This window comes from Scyliorhinus canicula, chromosome 20, assembly GCF_902713615.1.
Source record: "Scyliorhinus canicula chromosome 20, sScyCan1.1, whole genome shotgun sequence".
Taxonomy (NCBI): Eukaryota; Metazoa; Chordata; class Chondrichthyes; order Carcharhiniformes; family Scyliorhinidae; genus Scyliorhinus; species Scyliorhinus canicula.
In genome coordinates, this window is record NC_052165.1 from 93,064,060 (window position 1) to 93,087,789 (window position 23,730).

Sequence of the window (23,730 nt, forward strand, 5' to 3'; positions counted from 1 at the left end):
GCCTTCAGTTGCCTCAGGTGTGCAAACATGCGGGCCCTCTTAACCGGCCAATTTAACCCTCGAACATTCCAGGTGATCAGCCTGGTTGGGGGCAAAGTGCCCCTCCGTCGATCAGCCATCTTCTTTCTTGGGCGAGCCTCCAGCCCCTGTGCCTCACTTCCTCCGGCCCATCCCACGGCAGCCCCCGCCACCTACCTCCTCACTGTCCCTCCACTGAAGTCCCTCCCTCGTCAGCAGAACCACAACCCCCTCTCTCCCCCCAGCAACACTACTCTAAAACCTAACCCATCTACTAAAATAAACAAATGCACATCCCGCACTGCGCTTCCGTGAGCCATCTCACCCAGCTAGTTTGGTGATCCCCGCCCCGGTGCCTAAATGTCTCCCACTCATTGTTCCCTTCCCCCCCCCCCGCTCGTACAAACACGTTTCCTCATCTAACAATCCGCACACAAACACCCAGAAGCAAAAATACTCCACCTACCGAAACTCAAACAAGCACGTCTCCACCCACTAAAATGCACAGCAACGAAAAAGACATTGCCAAATCCACCGAAAAGAGAACCCGAAAAAGAAAATAGACTTTCCCGGTCCCCCCTCTTAAACAGAACTCAAAAGCAGAAACGAAACAATAAGAGGAGACAAATCAGTTTAAAACAGTAAAAAGGTCCCAATATAGTCCAACAAGTTGCCTCAAAGTTGGAGAGTTCTCACCACCCCCCCCCCTCCCCCCCCCCCCCCCCCTCCCCAAACGTCCAATTATTTTAGCAAAGTCCAGCGCATCCTCGGGCAGCTCAAAATAATGATGTTGGTCCTCACATGTGACCCAAGACGAGCCGGATCCAGCAGTCCAAACTTCACCTGCTTCTTGAATAAGATTGACTTAACTTGGCTGAAGCCTGCCCTCTTCCCAGCCCTTCCACACTCAGGCCCTGGTACACCCGCAGGATACGTTCGCTTCGCCGACCGATAAATACATTCCTTATCCAGGAACCTGTGGAATCTCACAACCAAGCGCTCTGTACGTCCTGTCCACCTCCAAGGGTCGGGAGAATGCCCCCTCCCCCAGCAGCTTTTCGAACATACCCGCTACATATGCCCCAGCATCGGCTCCATCAGCCCCCTCCGGGAGCTCGACAATTCTTAAGTTCTGCCCGCGGGACCGATTCTCTAGGTCCTCCACCTTCTCCTGAAGCCTTTTTTGCTGGGCCCGAAGCATCCCCACCTCCAGCTCCACCGCTGTTTGCTGGTCCTTCTGCTCAGCCAGCGCCTTCTCAACCTTGTGGATCGCCCGGTCTTGGGCGTCCAATCTGTGCTGTAGTCGATCAATCGATTCTTTAATCGGGTCTAAACAGTCTCGTTTCTTCTTGGCAAAGCCGTCCTGGATGACCTGCATCAACTGCTCCGTTGATCGCGCCACCTCATGGGTCCGGTCCTCGGTCATGCTGTCTCCTGCTGTAGCTTAAGTACCACTCTTGCCTATCTACGTAGTTCTGCCTTTTCGTGCACTTCTGGTTATGTTCTCCATACACTAACACGTGGACACGGTGCCCAATTAGCTCAACCTTCGAATTCACCGTTTAAAACCAGCAAAGAGCCGAGGGGAAATATCCAAAAGTCCGACCAGAGCGGGAGCCACCAAATGGGCGACTTACTCCTTCATAGCCATCTCCGGAAGTGGGGTGTTTAATTTTTACCCTTTTAGTCTGGGGTCTGCTGATTTCTTGGTGTTTGTTATCGAAGGGATTCTCCTGAGAGTGATTGTCATTGATGTGACTGAGGTCTCTGTGATTTACAGTTATGACTTTTAGGAGATTATCTTTTAAATCGTTTGCTGCTATGAGTCCACTATCTTTAGCTGTCTTTTATATTTTTTGCCTATTTATAACCAATGTCAATTTTTGTTACTTAGCAAAGTGTGAAAGACTTTTAAGTTTTTTTTAAACTTAAAATGCTTGAAAATTCAAATTGAATTACTGGCAAACTGCATGCTAAGCTCAGAACTGAACTTAAGATTTGCTTAACAAGAGCTTGTATAACTTTTACAACTTAACTATTTATCTTAACTATTTTTCGAACATTCACGGAATTGTTGACTGTTTTTAGGAGGTTCGCTGCGATGATTTATACCGTCGCAAAGTCAACTGTCATCCCTAGTTATCCACTTTTAAAATGGTGTTACTAAGTTCCTATCAATTCACAAATGAACATTATTTCAAGTAACTCAAACTTAAGCTTCTGGCAATTCCAATCAATTACTTGCTAAAATAATTAACTTTTATCAAAGGGTGGAGAACTCAGCAATCCACTGGTTTCGTTTGTCACTCAAAACTTAACTTCGCTGGAATTTCTCTGACTCGAAAGAAAGGTTTCGGATTACAGCACAGGCTGTTGGTGCTGTTATAAGAACATAAGAACTAGGAGCAGAGTAGGCCATCTGGCCCCTCGAGCCTGCTCCGCCATTCAATTAGATCATGGCTGATCTTTTGTGGACTCAGCTCCACTTTCCGGCCCGAACACCATAACCCTTAATCCCTTTATTCTTCAAAAAACTATCTATCTTTACCTTAAAACATGTAATGAAGGAGCCTCAACTGCTTCACTGGGCAAGGAATTCCATAGATTCACAACCCTTTGGGTGAAGAAGTTCCTCCTAAACTCAGTCCTAAATCTACTTCCCCTTATTTTGAGGCTATGCCCCCTCGTTCTGCTGTCACCTGCCAGTGGAACCAACCTGCCCGCATCTATCCTATCTATTCCCTTCATAATTTTAAATGTTTCTATAAGATCCCCCCTCATCCTTCTAAATTCCAACGAGTACAGTCCCAGTCTACTCAACCTCTCCTCATAATCCAACCCCTTCAGCTCTGGGATTAACCTAGTGAATCTCCTCTGCACACCCTCCAGCGCCAGTACGTCCTTTCTCAAGTAAGGAGACCAAAACTGAACACAATACTCCAGGTGTGGTCGCACTAACACCTTATACAATTGCAACATAACCTCCCTAGTCTTAACTCCATTCCTCTAGCAATGAAGGACAAAATTCCATTTGCCTTCTTAATCACCTGTTGCACTTGTAAACCAACCTTCTGTGACTCATGCACTAGCACACCCAAGTCTCTCTGAACAGCGGCATGCTTTAATATTTTATCGTTTAAATAATAATCCCGTTTGCTGTTATTCCTACCAAAATGGATAACCTCACATTTGTCAACATTGTATTCCATCTGCCAGACCCGAGCCCATTCCCTTAACCTATCCAAATCCCTCTGCAGACTTCCAGTATCCTCTGCACTTTTTCGCTTTACCACTCATCTTAGTGTCGTCTGCAAACTTGGACACATTGCCCTTGGTCCCCAACTCCAAATCATCAATGTAAATTGTGAACAATTGTGGGCCCCAACACGGATCCCTGAGGGACACCACTAGCTACTGATTGCCAACCAGAGAAACACCCATTTATCCCAACTCTTGCTTTCTATTAATTACCAATCCTCTATCCATGCTACTACTTTTCCCTTAATGCCATGCATCTTTATCTTATGCAGCAACCTTTTGTGTGGCACCTTGTCAAAGGCTTTCTGGAAATCCAGATATACCACATCCATCGGCTCCCCGTTATCTACTGCACTGGTAATGTCCTCAAAAAATTCCACTAAATTAGTGAGGCATGACCTGCCTTTAACGAACCCATGCTGCGTCTGCCCAATGGGACAATTTCTATCCAGATGCCTCGCAATTTCTTCCTTGATGATAGATTCCAGCATCTTCCCTATTACCGAAGTTAAACTCACTGGCCTATAATTCCCTGCTTTCTGCCTACCTCCTTTTTTAAACAGTGGCGTCACGTTTGCTAATTTCCAATCCACCGGGACCACCCCAGAGTCTAGTAAATTTCGGTAAATTATCACTAGTGCATCTGCAATTTCCCTAGCCATCTCTTTTAGCACTCTGGGATGCATTCCATCAGGGCCAGGAGACTTGTCTACCTTTAGCCCCATTAGCTTGCCCATACACTCCCTCCTTAGTGATAACAATCCTCTCAAGGTCCTCACTGTCATAGCTCATTTCTATCAGTCGCTGGCATGTTATTTGTGTCTTCCACTGTGAAGACCGACCCAAAACACCTGTTCAGTTCCTCAGACATTTCCCTCATTTCCCATTATTAAAACTCCTTTCTCATCCTCTAAAGGACCAATATTTACCTTAGCCACTCTTTTTTGACTCAAAGCCGTCTGATAAGCACTGAGTCTGCAGTCTAAAACTGTTGCTGCTGTTAACCCTTTGAGGGATTTCTGTTTTAACTACCATGCGGCATTCAACTCTATGGATGCGTCTTGTTTAAAATTTCAGGCTAAACAATTCATTGTCTGCAACTGGGAATAGGGCAGTTCCATTTATTACTTCATTTATTACTCGGGCAATTTTATATATTCTCCCTGCATTTGGAATATTTGCCATGTTTACAGGTTTGAACGCTTTCTATTTGATGTATCACACCGTTTTTTCTCTGCTTTGATTTGAAAAAACAATATTTAATATTTTATGAGGGTATTAATCTTGCCTCACGTTTGGGGCGTCACTGTGATAGATTTAGGTCATTCCGGAACTGATAATACTTTATTAATAACCGATGTTCCAGGTTAACCCACCAAAAGAAGAAATCCGTTTCTCTGCTAAGACTCAGAACACATCTCACGAAGGGAGAATGCTTTTCCGGGTCTCAGACCGTTAAACAAGATTTCAGTTACTTTTTATGGGAAAAGTTCAGATACGTCACTCATAACTAAATCGTTACCACTGTTGTCATGGGTCCTAGTCAATTAAGACTTCCGAAATGAGTGTCTAGAATTTTAAACTTTGAGAGTAATTATAATTTCATTCCAGTTCTTGTTATAAATAAACATTAATTTTGTTCAAACTAACAAACCTGGTGACTGTAATTATTGGGCAGCCAGAGACTTGGATTACACAGTAAAATTTTAATCAAAGTATTTTTATTGAAAATGCACCCAATAGATACATACGGAATTGCAGAATTAAAAACATAAATTCATTAACAGTCTTTAGTTATCTGTTAATAATATAAAACCTGTTAACAGTTCTTTGTTATCTGTTAATAATATGAAGCCCGTTAACAGTCCTTTCTTATCTGCTAACACATTAACTTCTCTTAAGAGAATGTGCGCAACATCGAGGGCCGAAGGGCCCCGCCCTGCGCTGTAATGTTCTGTGATCTATGATCTATATCAAAAACATGGAAAATCCTAAGTATCTCTTATCAATTTATATACATTCTGAGAAGCTTAACAGAAACCTATTTACAAAACCATAATGGTCTTTATTTGATGAGGCAAGCTTGAAGAACGGAGCTTTGACCCACACTCCCGCAGGGGAGTGAGTAGGTACCTCCCTGCCAAAATGCCCCTCTTTTTATTCATAAATCTTCTACTCGGTCAAGGACTGTCTCTGATGACTTATTACTTATTTTCGATTGATTGCCTATAGCCAAATGACTATTTGAGTATTATCATCAATATATGTTTTACTGATCTTACTGTCTGCGTGAATGTCAGGTGTCTTAAAATATATTGGCAAAGAGGACTCGTTTAGAGATCTGTTTGTTTTCAGTTTTGCCATGCCTCTTAGATATATAGATTGTCAAACATACAATTCTTTGAGGGTGTTACTCTCAATGGCAAGAGTTATAGTTAAGTAAGGATTTGTCTATTATTTATCTGAATAATTTCCTATCCTCATGGTTTGAATAATTATAGGTGCAGGGGAGTGATCTAAAGAATTTACGGTGTGTCAAAGCAAGGTTTTCCTTATCCTGTATTTGTTTGGAATGTATTAATGACCCTTGAAGTCAGCTAGGATTTTCTCCCAGCAAATGGTGACTTCTGGATGACCTTTAGCTGAAGTGCCTTTATTCCACTTTGAATTAAAATACTGGTTGTATTAATTTCTGTTGCCTTATTTGAAACTGAATTCTGCAGCGAACGTGATATTCATCATACTAAAACCTCCCCTCATGAGATCTCCCTCCTACTCGGGCCAACCGAGTGAACCTTCTCTGGACTCCCTCCAATGAATACAGGCCCCGGCCTACTCAAACCTCCCCTCATGAGAAACTCCCTCCTGAGACAAGGAAACGAGACTGTTTCCAATATTCCGGCTGTTGTCTCATTAATGCCTTGTATAGTTTTAGCAGTTCCCTGTTTTCCATTATCAATTCCCTTTGAAATAAAGGCCAACATTCCATTCACCTTCCCGAAGACCGTCTGAACCAGTAAGCGACCTTTTTGTGACTTCTGCACGAGGCTCCCTAAATCCATCCTTGCTGTCGCTTTGTGCAATATCTCTCCATTTAAATACTATCAGCTCCTTTATTCTTCCTGCCAAAGTGCATCACCTCACATTTTCCCACATTATATTCTATCTGCCATGGTTTTGCCCACTCACCTAACCCCGTCTATGTCCCTCTGTAGACTCTATGTCACCCTCACCAATTGCCTTCCCACCTATCTTTGCGTCATTCGCAAACCTGGCAAAAGTGCATTCACTTCCCTCGCCCAAGTCATTAATATATATTGTAACTACTTGCGGCCTCAGCACAGACCACTGTGGCACTCCACTAGTTACTATCACTTATCCCAACCTTCTGCCTTCTATCAGTGATCTAACCCTCTATCTTAAGTGGGTCGGCGCAGTTGTACTGAGCCGAATGGCCTGCTTCTGCACTGTATGTTCTATGTTGTTCTATGTATTATCCATGCTAGTATATTATCCTCATAACCATGGGCTCTGATCTTATTAAGTAATCTTCTGTATGGTACTGTTCCGACTCCTTGGGCTAGTGCACGGTCAATTCCAGCCCACAGCCCGAGAGCCACGGCACAAATGAATTAAACCAATTATCCAAAGCATTTGGCCCCTGACTCCCCAATAATTACAGTCACCAGGTTTGTAAATGTAAACAAGGTTAATGTTTATTTATAGCAAGAACTCGAGTGAAATCCACAGCAAATACAACTGGTTACCTATTAGTGAATTCCTAACACCCCACATTAACAATCCCCCACCCTCTATACACACCCGCACACGACAGACATACAAACACAGAGGGGTGGAAAGGGGTAATAAAAATAAGGGAAAGGAAAACGAATCTTTGTTTGGAATGATGGTTTAAGCGCACGTAAGCTGTAGGTTAAAGTCCCTGTTTGCAGCCGTTACTGGTCTCTGTAGAATCATTCATTCCTTCAGGTTCTCTGTAGTTCAGGAATGCAATACTCACAGAATTTCTGGAGAGGCATCTGACTTCTCTTCAGACTTTGATTTCAGTTCGTGGTTTGTATTTAGGCCTCTCGTTTCAGGAATGAGGCCCTCCCAGCAGGCTTTCAGGAGAGAGATCTGATCAGTCTTTCTGGAGGGAGCCGGAGAGTTGGCTGGATCTTGTCCCCATGCTGTCAGAATCTAAACTGAAACTGCTCGGGGCTCTGAAGATCATTCCACTGGGATATAATCCAATCGCCACCAGTTACCAGGCAGGGTACGGCATTTGTACCAATTAATTAGCCACCGACCGGTCAATCAAACCGAGTGCCAACCCATCACTCTCAGTGGTGGCGACGAGTCTGTGGTCTCCTGTTCAAACCAGCACAGCCGAGCAAAGTGATCTTCTGGAATATTCTGCTTGCATTAAAGATACTTGTCTTAAAGAGACACATCCATTAATCGTCCATGGTTCAAAACAAGAATGGCACAAGAAAACATAGGGGGAATGAGGAAAATAAACATGAAATACACTCAAAGGATCTTAATGACATTTCTTGCAGATTTAAATATATTACATCTACTGGTTACACTTTATCTATCCTCATTGTTACCACCGTAGAATTGTAATACATTGGTCAGGCATGATTTCCCCTTCATGAAGCCATTCAGACACTCCTTGCTGATATGTGTATCGATTTTTTCCGTCTTCAAACCCTGTTCTTCCGTCGCAGCTGGTCTACATTTTCCAGAACGACAAGAATAACGCAGTTTCCTATTACCGAATGAGCAACACAATGGTGGAGTAGGATCCTGGGAAGAATTCCTTGTCAATTTCATGGCGGGAAATGGTGAGTGAGGGACCCGTGCGACGGGGTGAGATGTTGCCCGTGTGGGCGGGACCCGTGCCCCGAGGAGCGTCGGTGACCGTGTGGACGGGACCCGTGCACCGTGGACAGTCGGTGCCCGTGTGGGTGCGACGTGTGCCTCGTGGAGAATTGGTTGCCCGTGTGAGTGTGTGGGCGGAACCCGTGCCCTGGGGAGAATTGATGCGCTTGGGGGAGACCTGCACCCCGGGGATAGTCAGTGTACCGGAGAGGGGAGGTGTGGTTATATCTGCCCTCGAAGATTCAGCATATTTTTTATGTCCAGTTATCTTCTTGGTTTAACTATTTTCTCTCACTGTTCCCAGTTTTTGGTGCGAATGGAGTGAAAACTGGGCGGGGTGGGGGTGGGGGAGTGGGGCAGTGTCATTTAAGTGTCCCTTTGTGAAAGGTTTTCGTCTTATCACATGGCCTCAGTGATGTCATTGCGTGTGTGGAGCTGGGCCTTGGCTCTGAGATTTTTTTGGTTTCACTTTAACTTTCGTTTGACTGCTGTGGACACAGACAGAGAGAAGAAGCGTCTTAACCTATCTCTCTATTTCCATTTGTAATAGTTAGTCCAGGAATTAAAACAAACATTGATTGTAGCTATCTGCTTTAGCAACTCAAAAAAATGGTTTGCTTTATGAAAGGGCTGAAACCTGCTGGCGAGATGGGGTCAGAATCTCAGGGAAAGCCCGTTTTATTCAACTGAGAATGTACAGTGCTGGCCCACGCCCTTGAAAGGGGGTTTTTGGTTTATAAGATGTTGTTTTTGTATTGGAACAGTTAAGGGGGAATTCATTAATTGTTATGCAATTAATTGTTAAACATAGATTACCGGAGCTGTTGTGTTGTCTTTTTCTTGGTCATTGATAAAAGTTCTTGCTGTGTGTGTTTATATAAATATTAACTAAGTTCTCAGAATAAAGCTGAGTCTGATTAAAGTGTCTGGGAAGACTGTTGAATCACACCTGAAGTGAAGGCTCTCGTGCATACCTTTGCTCAATTGAACAGAGCGTTAAAGGTCAGGTGAACTCCATAATACACTTTGGAGTTTTTCAGCCATGACCCACAACAGTGGAAGCAAGCGTGAAATAACTGCAGGATCCTTAGCGATAGGGAAAATGTTGCCCGGTGCATGTGTGTGTCTGTAAATGGGGGAGAGAAGAGTGCGCGGGTTAATCCACTCTCCGTTAGGGCTGCCACTGATAAAGTCTTCCTTCTCCTGCATTGTCTCAAACGTGAGATAGCGAAGTTGGTGACGTTACTGGGTAAGGGTTTGTCAGACGAGAAGATTGAAACCATTGTTGAGAACACAGGATTTCAGGTGATGAAGGGAAATCCGATGGGCAATTACATTTCGTTCCCTAATGAAATCTTGACTAGAATCTGTCTGACGTCATGCACATGGGTCCGAACCAAGCTCTCTCTCTCTCCTTCCGTCTGCCTGTCTGTCTCTATTTCCTGTCTCTCTCTCTCTCGCTCGGATTCTTTCTCTCTCCCTCTCTCGGTCTCCAAATCTTGCTCTGTGTCTCTCCCTCTCTGTCTCCCTGTCTGTCTATCTTCCTGTCCCTTTCTCCCTCTTTATCTCTCTATCTCTCCCCTTCTCTCTCTCACTCCCCGCTCTCTGTCCCCCTCTGGCGAACTCTCTCTCTGTCTTTCCTCCTGCTCTCTCGTTCTGCCTTTCTATATGCCATTCTCTCTGTCCCGCTCTATGTCTCTCTCTGCATTTCTCTCTCTCTCTATTCATCTGTGCATCTCTCTGTTTACCCTGTCTGTCAGTCACTCACCCTCAAACATTTTCTCTCCCTGTGGCCCTTTCACTCTCTTTCTCACGACCAATCTGTCTCTCCCTTCACGTCCTCTCTTTCTCTCTGTTTCTCTGGGTGTCTGTATGTTTCTCTCTTTATGCCTCTGTGTTTCTCTCCCTCTGAATCTGTGTGGCTGTGTGTGTCTCTCTCTGCCATTCTTTTTCTCTCTTCCAATCAATCTGACTCCCTCTCTCTCTGTCTCTCTGTCCGCTCTCTATGTGTCTCTGTGTTTGTGTCTCTTACTCTGAGCATGCCCCTCTCTTACTCTGTCCTCTCTCTCTGCCGTCTCCACATGTCCTCTCTGCGTGTACTCTCTCCGTCTGTCCTCACTCTCTCTCTATCTCTACTCTATCTCTGTCCTCTCTCTGTCTGTTCTCGCTCTCTGTCTGTCCTCTCTATTTGTACTCTCTCTGTCTGTCCTCTCTCTGTCTGTCATCTCTCCACATCCTCTCTCTGCCTGTCCTCACTCTCTCTCTGTTTCTCTCTCCATGTCTTTCTCTCACCCCAACTTAGGAAACTGATCACCGTGGTAAAACTCCTGAATTTCCACCCCCTTGCTCCAGATGTGGTTGAAGATTTGGAAAAAAACAGTTCACAGTGGCCCAGAACGAGGCATGCGATGACGATTACCATCGCAAGATGGAGGACACCTCCCTCTGATTTCGCACAGACAACTAATGTTACCAGGGAAAGGCAGCCAAGACAGGATTATTGTTCGAGCCCAGCGTTGCCCACTCCCCACCTTCCCTTATACCCCCTGCCCTCACTCAGCCGCTCTAAACCTCCTCCTTCACAGCATCCATGTTCCTCAGTACTGCAGCGTGTCGGTGAGGTTCAACATTGAGCTGGACAATTAACTCACCAAACATCAATAAATCGTAATGCCAACATTTTTGTTTTTCTCCAAATTATTTTCCAAGTATTGGTGCCCATACAGACACCGTCTCCCGCCCCCTTGGGGGGACACGACCCCTCACAAACACCGTCTCCCCCTGGGGTACAGGACCCCCTACAGACACCGTCTCTCCCGCTACGGGACATCACGCATTCACCGTCTCTACCCCCCCTCCCCCTGGGGTACGGGACCCCCACAGACGCCGTCTCTCCCGGTACGGTACACCCCGCTTTCACCGTCTCTACCCACCCCTCCCCCTGGGTACGGGACTCCCCGCAGTCACCATCGCTCTCCCGGGGTACACGACCCCCTACAGGCACCGTCTCCCCACCACTCCCCCCCCCCGGGGGGTACGGATCCCCAGGTACCCCACGTGTTCAGTTCTGGTGCTGGGCCTGACGGAATCAGTGCTCTTAAGAACGACCAGTTCCTGACTCGTTGAATGTTCATTGTTAAACACTAGTGTTGGTCAAATAACAACATGCGAACTATCAAAATCTACTAACTATTATATTGCTACCATAAATTAAGTTATTACAAATACGACTGTCCTCTACAACGACTATCTCCAGACTTCGCGGGGTAACAGGGTCACGTGGATGCTCTTTCCTGTTGTATCTGTTAATATTTACATGACTGTTTATGCATATTATCAGACCACAGGCACTTTCTGTCCTCGGAGTACGGGTTCCCCACGGGCACCGACTCTCTCTGGTGCACGGGTCCACTCACGGGTACTGACTCTCCACGGGGGACGAGTTCCCCACAGGCACCGACTCTCTGGGCATGGGTCCCCTCTTGAGCACTGAATGTCCCTGGGGTATGGGTCCCCCACGGGTACTGACTCTCCCTGAGGTACAGATCCCTCAAGGGCACCAATATCCCTGGGGTACAGGTATGAGGTGATGAAAATTATCACCACTTGGCCTGATCTTTACCGGAAAGAATTCGAGGAAGGGGAATCTTTCGTCGACGGAAGCTCGCTTACCCAGATTCCCATCACCGTTCTAATTAATCACATCCACACTTTCCTGTATCCACGTTGTCTCTGTGGAGAGAGGGGCAGACAGAGAGAGAGAGAGTGCGAAATGGAGAGAGAGTCAGAGAGAGATGGAGAGAGCGACAGATAGAGCTTGAGAGATATATAGAGAAAGAGACAGACAGCAGAAATAGAGAGACAGAAAGAGAGAGAGAACGAGAGACACAGAGAGAGAGACAGTGAGAGACAGATAGAGAGAGAAACAGGCAGACACAGACATTGGCAGAGAGAGAGTGGGAGAGACTGACAAAGATGGAGAGAGAAAGCCAGAGAAAGAGCCCCCAAAGCAATAATTCCATAGTGGGGAATAGTATGAATCAGGAAACATTAATGTGAGAAGGGCAAAACGCTAAACATGGTGAATTTGTATATCGCCTGGGTTAATCAAATTGGCAAGGGTAGCCTCAAGGGGGATTTCATACATTGTATGAGAGAATGTTTCGTAGATCAATATGATAAGGAGCCAAACAGGGAGCAGACTACTTTAGATTTCGTATTATGGAATGAAGAAGGATTGATATGTAGTCTTGTCGTTAGGCATCCTCTTGGAAGGAGTGATCACAACATGTTAGAATTTCAAATTCAGATTGAGCGAGTGAAGACTAGAGTTTTAGTGTTGAGCAGAGGTAATTATACAGGTGGATCCACCAAAAATGGCGTCCAGCTGAGGATGCTGCGAAAAGAGGCCAAGTTCAGCTGCAGAAAAGGCTGCAGCTCTCAAATAAACAGAAGGATGCGGACCAGACTTGCAACCAACACAGGAAAAAGGCCATCGAGAAGCCATCCCGGGACAATGGGCTCAAAATGCAAACCGATAAGAGTGTCGCAGACTTGGTGGCGTCTGTTTCCTTATTTGGAAAGGCCGACGTGCCTCGGACCCCAATGGACATGGCTGGTAAGGAAACGCTCCCGCCTTCCAGGTGCCGAGTCTTGATTGGACCTAATCGATAAGGGTGATCGAGCTCTGAGCGATTGATTAGACGTTGACCTGGGACCAGCCAAAAGGGGTTGAAACCCCCGGGTCATAAAGGGTTTTGCGCAACCGCTCACTCGCTCTCTTGACAGCAACCAATAATGGTGACCCTTCACCCGCAGAAGAAGCGGAAGACATAGAACATAGAACATAGAACATAGAACGATACAGCGCAGTACAGGCCCTTCGGCCCTCGATGTTGCACCGACATGGAAAAAAATCTGAAGGCCATCTAACCTACACTATGCCCTTATCATCCATATGCTTATCCAATAATCAATGTCGGCGTGTTCACTACTGTTGCAGGTAGGGCATTCCACGGCCTCACAACTCTTTGCGTAAAAATCCCACCTCTGACCTCTGTCCTATATCTATTACCCCTCAATTTAATGCTATGTCCCCTCGTCCCAGCCACCTCCATCCGCGGGAGAAGGCTCTCACTGTCCACCCTATCTAACCCTCTGATCATTTTGTATGCCTCTATTAAGTCACCTCTTAAACTTCTTCTCTCTAACGAAAACAACCTCAAGTCCATCAACCTTTCCTCATAAGATTTTCCCTCCATACCAGGCAACATCCTGGTAAATCTCCTCTGCATCCGTTCCAAAGCTTCCACGTCCTTCCGATAATGAGGCGACCAGAACTGTACGCAATACTCCAAATGCGGCCGTACTAGAGTTTTGTACAACTGCAACATGACCTCATGGCTCCGGAACTCAATCCCTCTACCAATAAAGGCCAACACACCATAGGCCTTCTTCACAACCCTATCAATCTGGGTGGCAACTTTCAGGGATCTATGTACATGGACACCGAGATCCCTCTGCTCATCCACACTACCAAGAATTTTACCATTAGCCAAATATTCCGCATTTCTGTTATTCTTTCCAAAGTGAATCACCTCACACTTCTCCACATTAAACTCCATTTGCCACCTCTCAGCCCAGCTCTGCAGCTTATCTATGTCCCTCTGCAACCTGCAACATCCTCCCGCACTGTCTACAACTCCACCGACTTTGGTGTCGTCTGCAAATTTACTCACCCATCCTTCTGCGCCCTCCTCTAGGTCGTTTATAAAAATGACAAACAGCAACTGCCCCAGAACAGATCCTTGTGGTACGCCACTCGTAACTGAACTCCATTCTGAACATTTCCCATCAACCACCACTCTCTGTCTTCTTTCAACTTGCCAATTTCTGATCCACATCTCTAAATCACCCTCAAACCCCAGCCTCCGTATTTTCTGCAATAGCCGACCGTGGGGAATCTTATCAAACGCTTTACTGAAATCCATATACACCACATCAACTGCTCTACCCTCGTCTACCTGTTCAGTCACCTTCTCAAAGAACTCGATAAGGTTTGTGAGGCATGACCTACCCTTCACAAAACCATGCTGACTGTCCCTAATCATATTATTCCTATCTAAATGATTATAAATCGTATCTTTTATAATCCTCTCCAAGACTTTACCCACCACAGACGTTAGGCTCACCGGCCTATAGTTACCGGGGTTATCTCTACTCCCCTTCTTGAACAAAGGGACCACATTTGCTATCCTCCAGTCCTCTGGCACTATTCCTGTAGCCAATGATGACCTACAAATCAAAGCCAAAGGCTCAGCAATCTCTTCCCTGGCTTCCCAGAGAATCCTAGGATAAATCCCATCCGGCCCCGGGGTCTTATCTATTTTCACCTTGTCCAGAATTGCCAACACTACTTCCCTACGCACCTCAATGCCATCTATTCTAATAGCCTGGGTCTCAGCATTCTCCTCCACAATATTATCTTTTTCTTGAGTGAATACTGACGAAAAGTATTCATTTAGTATCTCGCTTATCTCCTCAGCCTCCACACACAACGTCCCACCACTGTCCTTGACTTGCCCTACTCTTACCCTAGTCATTCTTTTATTCCTGACATACCTATAGAAAGCTTTTGGGTTTTCCTTGATCCTACCTGCCAAAGATTTCTCATGTCCCCTCCTTGCTCGTCTCAGCTCGCTCTTTATATCTGTCCTCGCTTCCTTGTAACTATCAAGCGCCCCAACTGAAACTTCACGCCTCATCTTCACATAGGCCTTCTTCTTCCTCTTAACAAGAGGTTCCACTTCTTTGGTAAACCACGGTTCCCTCGCTCGACCCCTTCCTCCCTGCCTGACTGGTACGTACTTATCAAGAACATGCAATAGCTGTTCCTTGAACAAGCTCCACATATCCATTGTGCCCAACCCTTGCAGCCTACTTCTCCAACCAACACATCCTAAGTCATGTCTAATGGCATCATAATTGCCCTTCCCCCAGCTATAACTCTTGCCCTGCGGGGTATACTTATCCCTTTCCATCACTAATGTAAAGGTCACCGAATTGTGGTCACTGTTTCCAAAGTGCTCACCTACCTCCAGATCTAATACCTGGCCTGGTTCATTACCCAAAACCAAATCCAATGTGGCCTCGCCTCTTGTTGGCCTGTCAACATATTGTGTCAGGAAAACCTCCTGCACAAATTGTACAAAGAATGACCCATTTAATGTACTCGAACTATATCTTTTCCCTCCAACTTGGGTCCAAATGACTAATTATCTGCTATAGGCCCCTCTCCCCGATCCATTCACCTGCTTTGGGGTAGGTGGAGATGAGCAGGTCATCGGGCTTTGCCTGGAAGTCGTTCACCGTCCCCCCGCTCCTAGCCACTCAGTCGGGAAAGGGGACATATTCCAGCAGTTTCAGCTGCTCCTGAATGTGTTCCCTGACAGCTCAGGGTGATAGTCCAGCTCCGTCTCCAGGATCCAGAAACTGGGCATCACCATGGTCAATTCATTCGCGACCAAGAGGCTCCCGTCTCACTGACCCCCCCCCCCTCCACCCCCCATCCCCCCCCCCCCAACTCCCCACTAACCCTCACCCACAGAGACCGAGGAGGCTCCCGTCGCTCTCCCTGTCGCTCTCTCAGTTCTCTCTCTCTCACGGAGATATCTGCACACTGACTTGTGTCTCTCAGTCCCCTCTCACTCAGGGAGATCTCAGTACACTGACTGGTGTCTCTCAGTCCCCTCTCAGGGAGATATCGGTGCACTGACTGGTGTCTATCACTGCCCTCTCTCTCTCAGGGAGATATCTGTACACTGACTGGTGTCTCTCAGTCCCCTCTCTCTCAGGGAGATATCTGTACACTGACTGGTGTCTCTCAGTCCCCTCTCTCTCAGGGAGATATCGGTACACTGACTAGTGACTCTCACTCCCCTCTCTCTCAGGAAGCATCTGTAACCTGAATGGCGTCCCTCATCCCCCTCTCTCTCTCGGGGAGTTATCTGTACACTGACTGGTGTCTCTCAGTCCTCTCTCTCAGGGAATATTTGTACACTGACAGGTGTCTCAGACCTCTCTCTGTCTCAGTCAGATATCTGTAACCTGTTCAATGATGGATCAGATTTGATGTGAAATAATCCGACTTTGTGTTTGATGATTGGAGAAGTGTATTTGCTTTATCCTCAGATCAATCCATCATTGAACAGGACGTTGCGAAACTTCAGAGCTGTTAACCATCTGTCTCTCATAGTGTTCATCAACATCTTCATTCTGAGAAACTGTGAAATGATTCTTCCAGTCTCCAACCTCACCTGTGAGCGAGTGAAAGAGAGAGGGTGAGAGATGGAGGAAGAGAGTGATCCAGAGAAATGGACGATGAAACAGAGAGAGCAAGACGAAGGGAGAAAAAGAGGGTCAGAGAGAGAGATAGAGAGCGAGATGGAGGGAAAGTGAGATGGAGAAAGAAAGAGACCGGGAGAGGGACAGATAGTAACAGTGAAAGAATGACAGATATGGAGCCATACAGATGGGGAACATTGAGTGAACCCGTGACAGATAGACAGGGAGATAGAGGCAGAGACAGGTAGATATAGAGAGACAGAGGGATAGAGAGAGTGAGAGACAGAGGGAGACAAAGAGAGCTAGAGGGAGGGATTGAGAGAAAGAGAGCTTGACAGACAGATAGATGAAGAGACAGGGTAAATGAGACAGTGAGAGAGAGAGAGAGAGACAGTCAGACAGACGGAAAGGGTGAGCGAGACAGTGAGTGGAATGGAGAGAGAGTGTGACAGAGTAAGGGACAGAGCGAGAGATAGTGTGAGGGAAGGATTGAGTGGGAAAGAGAGAGGGAGAGTGATTAAATAGAATTCGGTGTCATTCCCGCGCGGATGTGTTTGGATTCTCCTCTTCCCACCCATTCCCTCCCTGGGATCAACATTGCTCTCGCCCTCTGTTGACAGAGGCTTGGCGACTTCCTGCAGTGTCTCTGGCCAATGGTAGCCCCCCAGGATGTTGATAGTCGGGAATTCCGCGACGGTGATGTCATTGAATGTCAAGGGGAGATGGATTTGGTGATGGACGGCTTCAGTGTCTGAGGAGTTGTGAAAGGTGCTGAACATTGTGCAGTCATCAGCGAACACCCCCACTTCTGACATTACGATGGAGGGAAGGTCATTGATGACGCAGCTTAAAATGTTTGGGGCCGAGGATACTCGTCGCACATGATCCTGGGGGTCCCGTACAGATGCCGGAGGCACTGAACCAATATTTTGCCTCTGTCTTCACAGTAGAAGACACTGAAAAACTTCCAAGAACTGCAGTTAATGCAGAGGAACTTGGTGAAATAACAATCACGAGAGAGACTATTGAATAAACTGATGGGATTAAAGCCGGATTAGTCTCCGGGACCTGGTGGCCTGCACCCTGGGGTATTAATGGAGGTGGCAACAGACATAGTGGATGAATTTGTTATGATATTTCAGAATTCCTTGTATTCTGGAAGGGAACCGGTGAATTGGAAACACACTAATGTCATGTCCCTATTCAACAAGGGAGAGAGGCAAAAAGTAGGAAATTTAAGATCGACTAGCTTGACCTCTCTGGTGGAGAAGTTGTTGGCATCAATCATTAAGGAGGAGATGACTGAACATTTGGAAAGAGAAAGGTCAATCCACCATTGTCAGCGTGGATTTATGAAGGGTAAGTCATGCCTAACAAATCCGCTTGAGTTCTTTGAGGACGTAACCAGCAAGGTGGATAATGGGGAACCTGTGGACGTGGAAGATCTAGATTTACAGAAGGTGTTTGATAATGTGCTTCAGAAAAGATTCACCAAAAGGTGAGAACACAGAGGATTGGAGGAATGGTGCCACATTGGATTGAGGATTGGCCGACTACCAGAAAGCAAAAGGTTGGGATAAATGGGTCCTTCTCTGGCTGGTGAACAGTAAGTAGCGGAGTTCCGGAGGGGTCAGTCCTCGGAGCTCAGCTATTTACAATCGAGATAAATAATCTGTAAGCAGAGACAGAGTGTAACATAACAAAATTTGCGGCTGATATCAAAATAGGTGGGAAAGCAGGGAGCGAAGAAGAGATAAAGATTTTACCGATAGATATAGATAGGCCAGGAGTCCGGCCAAACTTTGGCAGATGGAGTTTAATGTGAATATGTGTGACGTTATCCATTTCGGCCGAAAAAATAGAAAGGCAAATTATTATCTAAATGGAAATCAGATTCAAGATGCGTCTGGGCAGAGGGACCTAAGTGTCGTTGTTCATAAATCACAAAAAGTCGGTATGCAGATACAGCGCGTAATTAAAAAGGCAAATAGAACTTTCGCGCTTATTGCGAAAGGAATGGGTATCAGAGTAGAAAAGTGTTGTTGCAATTGTATTGGGCGCTGGTGAGACCAGATCTGGGGTATTGTGTCCAGTTTTGGTCTCTTTATTTGAGGAAGGATGTAGTGGCTTTGGAGACAGTTCAGAGGAGGTTCACAAGATTGATTCCGGGGATGAAAGGGTTGACGTCTGAGGAGAGATTAAACAGTTTGGGCTTATACTGGCTGGAGTTTAGAAGATTGAGAGGGGACCTGATCGAGGTGTATAAAATATTAAAAGCGATTGATAAAGTAAACGGAGACAAAATGTTCCCCCTCGTTGAGCAATCGAGGTCACAGATAGAGCTTGAGAGGCGGTAGATTTGAAACTGAGAAGAGGAGGAACTACTTCTCGCAGATGGTGAACTTGTACAACTTGCTGCCCCATACTGAGCTGGAGTCTGAGTCATTAATGGTTTGAAGAAAGAGATAGATATATTTCTGAAGGTTAACGGGATATGGGGTACAGACAGTGAGGTGGATTTAAGACCAGGATGAGATCATCCATGATCTGATTGAATAGCGGAGCAGGCTCCAAGGGCTGAATTGCTGACTTCTGCTCCTAATTCCTCTGCTCCAGTGTTAATTGGTTCCCATTGATCAGAAACTGAACTGGACCCAGCCACATAAACACTGTGGCTGCCAGAGCATGTCAGAGGCTGGGAATCCTGCGGAGAGTAACTCACCTCCTGACTCCCCCGCAAAGCCTGTCCACCATCCACAAGGACACAAGTCAGGAGTCTGATGGCACCCTCTCCACTTTCTCATGTGAGAGTGCCTTTAAGAAATGGATGTTTAAGCAATGCACCTTTAAGAAATGCCGTGATGTCAGACTGTGGGTGAAGCTCAGCTTTAAGCTCAGCCATTTTGACGTTTTCAGTTTCAGTTTGAGAGAGCAGCTGAAAAGTGCCTGGCTGGTTTGCTGAGAGCTGTCGGAAGGAAAAGAGCTGGTCTGGTGATTTCTGAAAAACCAAAGACTATAAATATATTGAATGTAACCTGTAGTGCTCCTATTTTTGAAGTGTTGAAGTATTTTGGAGGTTTAAAAGAACAGTTTGCAGGATTGGGTAGTGTTGTATTATTTTCGGGGTGATCTTAGAAGTAAGGGGTGTTAAGAGATCCAATGTTTATTTTAAAAGGTTAAGTTGAGTTCATGGAATAAACATTGTTTTATTTTAAAAACCAAGTGTCCATAATTGTTATACCACAACTAGGGAACAAGCCGTGTGCTTCAAAAGCAACAAACCATTAAAGTGGGGGTGGGGTTGGGTGGACTCCATGATACATGTTTGGGTTCGGAAAACACCTCTCCCATTACAATTTGCCTCGATCAGTGCGGCTCCCAATAACACTCGAAAAGCTCGACTCCATCCAGGACAAAGCAGCTCCCGCTCAATCGACACCCCCACCTTCCACATCCGCTCCCTCCCCCAACGACGCACAGCGGCAGCCGTGTGTACCGTCTGCAAGATGCAAGGCAGCCACTCGCCGAGGCTCCTTCGACAGCACCTTCCAAACCCCCCACCTCTCCCACCGAGATGGACAAGGGGCAGCAGAGGCACAGGGAACACCCACCGCCTGCAGGTTCCCCCTCTGAGCTTCACCCCAACCCCACATACTCACCATCCTAACTGGGAAATATATCGGCCTGTACTGTCGATGGGTCAACATCGCCAACCGCCCTCCCGACCAGCACTATGGGTGTACCTACACCATACTGGACTGCAGCAGTTCAAGATGGCGGTTCACTCAACACCTTCTCAAGGGGCAATTGGGAATGGGAAATAAATTCTGGGCCGAGTCAGCGATGTCCCACATCCCGTGAATGATTTAGTACAAAGGCGGGACTTACAGCTTGAGCCTTTCCTGGTGTGTGTGTGTGTGTGTGTGTGTGTGTGTGAGAAGAGGGAGACAGTGTCTCAGGGAGCCGCCCCGCTCTGCATGCTCTACACTGACCCTTTCAATGGCTGGATCGTCTCTCCCAGTCCAGAATGGAGGCGGTTCAGGGCGTCGGTCCAGGGGAGGCCCAATGCGGCCTACCCAGAAAGGCTGGAACTAGGAGAGGTCAGGGGTCAGGGCGCTCAAAGGAGTGAAAACTCGACCCTGGCGCAGCTCCCCACCCCTCCCGGGTCTCTCCCCCTTGTCCCCTGGAACCTACCCTTGCGCATGAACCTGGAGATGTTCTGATTCATGACGCTCGCCGGAAGGGTGGTGTAATTGGCCATCGGATTGTCCTTCATGACCTTGAAGGAGGAAAGGTGAAGGATCTTCTCAATGACGTCCTCTTCGAGAACTTTCTCCATGAACTCGGCCACCTTCAGTATCTCCCGTCTGGGATTTTATAGGGTGGAAATAGACCGGAGTTAGAGACCTCATGGGTCAGTGAGACAGGGGGGAATGAATAACCAGAACCGGGGGTCAGGGGAACAGCAGGACCGAGAATCGGGAACCAAGGTCAGGGGTCAGTAAAAGAAGGATTGGCCTTTCAGACCAGTGGTCAGCGGGAAGTGACTGACCATCCAGACCAGGTGTCACGGAGATAGCAGGAGCGAGAATCCAGAACCACGCTGAGGGGTCAGTAACAGAAGAACAGGGCATTAAGACGAATGGTCAGGGGTCAATGAGAGAGGAATTGAACATCCAGGTCAGGGGTCAGTGACCATCCAGAGTGAGGGACAGGGATCATCTCTAACTCTCTCACTATCTCGTGTCTCTCTTGCTGTCTCGCTGCCCCGCTGTCTCTCTCTCTCTCTCGGTTGCTGACGTTTCTCCCTCTGTCACTCTCTCTCTCTTGCTGACCTTTATTCCTCTGTCTCTCTCTCTCGCTGACATTTCTGCCTCTGCCTCTCTGTGCCTCTCGCTCTCTGTCTCTCTCTCTCCCTTGCTTTGCCACACGCTCAAGACCTTAATCCTCCTCCACACTCGGTCCCTCGCGCTGCCGTTACCTCATTTATATCCTCATAGAAGAGGAAGAGAATCCGATGTTTGTCCTTCGCTTCCCACCATCCCTTCACATGGTCGTACCAGGGACCGAAGCTCACTGAAATAGAGCAATAACAGGCACAGTAAGATCCCACTGAGTTTCTCCCTGTTCCCAAAGACAAGGGGCTGCATTCTCCGCAACCCCAGCGCAAAAAATCGCGACCGGCGCTGGATAATCTAGTTTGATGCTGTAATCGGGCCCGGCGCCAGTTCGGCAATTCTCCGGGCACCGAAACGCTGCATCACGGGGGTCTGCGCCGCGCTCCCAGGGGCCATTGCCAGAGGCTCGCACAGCGATCCTCCGCTCCCGACTGGCAGTGTTCCCGACAGGGTGGAACTAACCTGGTATTGCCAATCGGGCTGCTCCCTTCGCAGCTGCAGCTGCCTGGACAGGGGCGGATGGATCGGAGGCAGCGGGGGCGGGAGGGGGGGGGGTGGAGGGGGGGCGTGGACTTGAGGTTGAGGTTCGGGCGAGTGGCCGATCGGGGTGTCACCTTTGTGGGTCGATCTCCGTGGTCCGAGTCCGCCATGGAGCACGGCGCGGCTGCAGGTGGCAACCGCTCTGCGCATTCGTGGCCTCTGACCCGAAAGTGCCAGGGCCCCTATCTGCAGCTAATGCTGCGAGATTCCCTCCGGGTCCCTGCTGGCCACCTGCAGGGCTCAGAATTCGTGTCCCTTTCATCCAGGATTTTGAGGAGTAAAACTCCACCGTTTTGACGCCGGCGTGGCAACATCGTCTCAATTATGGTAATTTTCCCTTTGGTGTAGGAGGCTAAGGAGTGAACTGATAGAGGGCTATAAAACAATGAGGAGCATTGATGAGGTAGACGGTCAACATATTTTGGCAAAGGTGGAGGAGTGTAGAACTAGAGGGCATAGGTTTAAGGTAAGAGGAGAGAGATGCAAAAGAGACCAGAGAGGGAAATGTCTTCACACAGAGGATACTAACCATCTGGAAAGGGCTGTAGCTGTCCAGGGGGTGTTTGATGGGAACAGTGTGGAGGGAGCATCACTCTGTATCTAACCCCGTGCTGTACCTGTCTTGGGAGGGTATGATGGGAACAATGCAGAGGGAGGTTTACTCTCTATCTAACCCCGTGTCATACCTTGTCCTGGGAGTGTTTGATGGGGATTCTAGAGGGAGCTTTACACAGTATCTAACCCCGTGCTGTACCTGCCCATGGAATGTTTCATGGGGACAGTGTGGAGGGAGCTTCACTCTGTATCTAACCCCGTGCTGTACCTGTCCTGGGAGTGTTTGATGGGGATAGTGTAGGGGAAGCTTTACTCTGTATCTAACACGGTGCTGTACCTGGGAAAGGAGAGAGGGAGTTTTACTCTGTAACTTACCCCCTGCTGTACCTGTTCTGACAGTATTTGATGGGCATAGTGAAGAGGGAACTTTCCTCCGTATGTAACCCCGTGCTATTCCTGTCTTGGCAGTGTCAAATGGGGACAGTATAGAGGGAGATTTACTCTGTATCTAACCCCGTGCTGTGCTGGTTCTATGGGAGTGGTCATTGAGGTGTTGTTGATGTGCCGATAAATCTCATCATTACCCTCCATGAATTTTTGGGAGAATTTCTGCCAGGTTCCCGGCTCCGGCATCAGGTGAGAGATGCGATGGAAGTGAAAATATGATACGAGACTATCCTCCGCGTTACGAGCGACTAATATTGTCTAGGAAAAGGAAGAGTCATCAATTGGTAAATCCCCCTGTTTCTTGCAATCCATTGTTCAGCAGTTTGTGGGAGCAAGTGATGGACTCCCAGAGTAAGGAGACTGATGGAAGTTGGGAAGGTGTCTATGTGAGGGAAAATTCATTTTCGTAATATTTCTACCACAATATTGTCATCATGTCAGATGCGGGGAAGGAACTTTCGTGTGTGAGCATGGGGATAACTGGCTCAATTTAACTGGAGGGGATGGTCAAATCATTAATGTAGGTGTGCAGGTAAATAGTTGGAATAGTGACGCATGGGACCGGGGTGGAGGTTGGGCAAACTTCACACCAGATATTTACGTTTGGCAGATAAGAGCCATGATTTTAAACTTGCCTGTTAGGACTTCAAAGGAAATGTGTGAGGCAAAATAGTAAGTTTTCTTTAGAAAAACAACACCCATCAGCTTAGTCAGAAAAGTGTTGATTAAATCTGGGAAATAGAATTTCTAATGGGTTGTAGATGCAATAGAATGGGAGATTAAA

At 47.1% G+C, this 23,730-nt stretch overlaps 1 pseudogene; it reads right to left on the reverse strand.

Moving 5' to 3' along the window:
* LOC119954804 overlaps positions 1-23,730 on the reverse strand; it is a 68,550-nt pseudogene that overhangs the window by 36,786 nt on the left and 8,034 nt on the right.